Genomic DNA, 4,027 nt, shown 5'->3' with positions numbered 1-4,027 from the left:
CGCCGCCGGCCAATGGGAGGCCGCGGGCATTTTTCAAATGCCGCCCCTTCTCCCCGCCCCCACCGCCTCCACGTAGCGCGGGAGCGCGCGCGTGCGCGGGGCGGGGCTGCGCGCGCGGTTCCCGCCGCTGCCGCGCTGAGGCGATTCCCGCCGCTGGGGTCGTTGAGGGGGCGAGAGCCGCTCCCGGGGACCGCCCCGCCGAGCCCTCAGTCAGACGGACTTTGAGCTCAGCCCCGCCAGGCTGGGACCACGCCGCCGCCTCCTCAGCCCTGCCAGAACCGAGTGGCCGTGTTCCTGTGTCACCTGCTCCAGGTGACCCTGCTTTGGCAGAGGTTTGAACTGTATCTTCTCCAGAAGTCCCTTCCAACCCCAACTATTCTGTAATTCAGTGTCCACCAGCGAATTCCCGTTCCGGAGCACTCCAGTCTGTATCTGGAGTCTTGTTGGGTCCTCTTCTCACCCTCTGCGGTATCCCCAGTGTCGCCTTCCCTTTGCTTCAGCCTCTTCACCCCTATCCCTCATTAGCTGTGTAATTACTGCCTGCCGCGATTACACCAGTCCTAGTGCTGAGGTCTGGCTGCAAGCTGGGAGCTTTCTGTCACAAGTTCTCATATGTGGGAAGGATACCTTTCCTGAGGGTGCTTTGCTCTGTTTCAGGCAGTTTTTACCTGTGCCTCCACTGTTCAGGGTGAGGATTATCATGGCAAGGCAGAGCTAAGTGACCCATACTTGTATCTTCATTGTCACAGTAATCTCCTCAGTTCCCTACCTATTCTTATTTTCTGCCATAAGCATGCTTAGAATCACAGAATCATTAAAATTGGAAAAAAACATTAAAATCATTGAGTCCAGCCTTTCCCCTAGCACTGCCAAGGCCACCACTAAACCATGTTCTCAAGTGCCACATCCACACACTTTGAACAGCTCCAGGGATGGTGACTCCCAATACACCACAGCAATTTCATCTACTTTCTCTTGTCCAAGCAGTTTTCTCATTTTTGACCCTTCACATTCCTTAAAGCCACAGGATCACACACTGCTCTGTCTCCTCTGCTCCACTTTTTGGGCAGGTTTGTGTCATCTGTGTCCCTTTTCCTGTTCCCACTGTGACACACACTGTATGTGACAGTGATGGGAACGAAGCTGTGGGCCAGCACAGAAGGAACAGGGAAATCCATGGCCAGGGAATCAGGCTGCAGCAGGGAGCTGCTGCCAGAGTTATTTGTGATGGTGTCAAGCACTACTGTGGTCAGAAATAAGTATTAAACACTTTTAGCAAGTACTAAGCACTGTTAATATGTAGTAAGCCTTTTCAATACCTTCCCTGCCCACAGGTGCCATGGACTAGGAAGATTCCAACACTTTTTTTTCCCTGAAAATCATTCCATTTGCTTCCACCTTGCTGTTCCACCTCTCCTGAGCCTCCCCACACCTCTGGGCTTTGGCTGTGTTGCTTGCAGATCATCCAGACACATCGCTTTTGCTCCCAAGGAGGCGCTGTAAAATTTTCTGGTCAAGGGTTTTACTGTTTCCACCCAGTGCCCAGAGCAATGCCACATGTTGTTCTTCTCCTAGAAACATGGAACCTGTTGTGTTTCTGGTTTAGATACAGTTTTGAATTATGTTTTAAATCTGCCCATGGCAACTCCAGTCCAGGGGTTATTTTGTTGACTTTCTTACCCTACACAAACTCATATTTTGCCCACATTGCCACATTTTTTTATTTAAAGTGAACGCACTGGAATTTAATAAGCACCCTTCTGTGAGGCTTAACATCTACCTGCCACATGATTATTACCCTTTTTTATAACTCCTGTCAAACTGTGCACCTGCTGAAATCATCTTCTGCCAATACATTCTTGATCCTGCTGTGTCTCTATTGCCAAATGCTGTTCCAACATTGATCTGCAGCTCCAAACTTCAGCTCTGAATATATTCAGGCCTTGCCTCTGATGTTGTCACCCCAAGTTTTTGTCAATTTTCTGCTTTTCCACTTTTACCTCAGCTTTTACATCTATGTTAGGAAGCTCTTTATCCCCTTCTGACCTGCAGTCCACCTGGCTCAGGGAGAATTTGAGCCTTTTTTCCATCCATCCTGTCCCATCCTATCCTGTCACCCTGCTCTTTCATCCCTAGAACTCCATGTTCTGCTGCTGCTTCTTCAGCTTGTACTTTGAAATACAAATCTAGTATCATATATATAATCCAATATTCCCTGAGAAGGTCTTTACCTTCAGATCTCATTATTCCTGAATATGTATCCAAGGGGATTGTTTTGGTTCTGTGCCCAGCCATGAGGGGATGGTCACTGCTCTCTTCAGATTGGCCCTGTGTATCTGCACAGGGAGTGATGGCAAGCACAACAATCCCATAACCATCACTGAACCAAACATTTAATTCATGTGGGTCTCCCACTTGTTGAGCCACACACAAACTTCCAGAGGCTTTCTGCCCACAGCAAAATAAGCATTACAGAAGGAGCTGTTACGTGGTGGTGTTGCCCTTCCTGCAGACACACACATAATTCTTGTCTTTATGCCTGAGCTGCTTTTTAAATTCTTACTTCTACATTACTTATTAAGAGATATTTTTTCCCTTTTACATGTCCTGAAATGGGGACTTAGTCCTTTAAACTGCAATTTTCCACTCAGTTGCTGATTCACATCACCCGAGACATCTCTAATTATCACCAGAACAACTCACAATTCTCTTCCAATTAGTCTTTACTTTTTTCAGCTGCAGTCTTACTGTGATACCTTGTAGTTCCTTTAATTCTCTGCAAAAATCACTCATTTTCTGCTTTCAACCCCAAAGTGTATATTCTCTGCCTCTTCATGGCTTTCAAGACATCATTTTTGATCTCTTTATTCTTTACCAGCTTCTAATAATTAGTTCTCCATACTTTTCCCAGTGTCACTCTACACCATCTCCCAGCTGATCCCCCTTGCTGCCCCCTCACACCTACCCTTAAGGTACTACTTACTTATCTTTACCTTTCCAAACATTTCCCCCTTTCCAAGGGGTATCCCATTCCTCTATTTCCAAATTCAACAGCCCATTTTTATACCACATCTAGCAAGTGAATGAAAATTCACTTAAATACACCAAAGTTTGTTTCATTCTGGAGCAAGTGTAGAATAGAAAGAACCACTGGAGCCAGCAGGAATTTGGAGCAGGAAAAGGTCATGGAATGAGCAGCCTGCACAGGCTGCAGCTCTCCTAGAAACATTTGCTCTAATTTGAACTAGATCCCGAGTGCTAATGAGGCAGGTGCTGTCATCACTGGAGGACCAGGGGCTGGAAGTTGTGATTCTTTCTCTACATCTCTTTTGGAATTACAGTGATGACTTATTTTACCCAAAGCAGGCACATGAAGAAGTGACAGCTCCACTAAGCAAAGAGCAGCTGATTATCACCAACTCAACACTGCACACAGGGACAGCTCTCCCAAAGTTACATATCCCCACAGTTAAGAGACCTGGCAATGAGAATTTCCTTAACTCTGAACCAGTGTTTCAGATGAAAACTGGTGAGCTGAACTCAGGGGCTGCTCCCCTCACCTGGACAGGTAATAACTCGCTGCCAGACCTCTCAGCTGGGATGGTTTTGTAGCCACAAAAGCTCATTTTTGGCTGCTGCATGTACACTGCCTGCCTGCTCCCTTCATGGGAGTGATTCCCTGCACTCACACACGAGTGGGAAGTGGCCAGGACCAATGGATTATTCACTTCATGCCATCTGTAATGTCACACAGCATTCACATCAGGTGTTATTTCAGAACAGCTCACCCTGCCAAGCTGAAATGACCCATTTCCCTTCACAGGTGAGACCTGAATGTACCAACTGCATTTGCCAAGATGATCTTTGCAGCTCCTTTCCAGGAGCTGTTCTCCCAAGCACTGAGATAAACCACTTGTAACAGGGCTCTGCTCCACACTCACTAATGCTTTGTACCCCGGGAGCTTAGTAAAACTCTGCCTTTTGATAACATCTGCCATTCATTTCTGCAGGGGGCTGCAACAGGACA

This window comes from Parus major, chromosome 21 (assembly GCF_001522545.3).
Source record: "Parus major isolate Abel chromosome 21, Parus_major1.1, whole genome shotgun sequence".
Taxonomy (NCBI): Eukaryota; Metazoa; Chordata; class Aves; order Passeriformes; family Paridae; genus Parus; species Parus major.
This window is presented reverse-complemented; position numbering follows the sequence as displayed.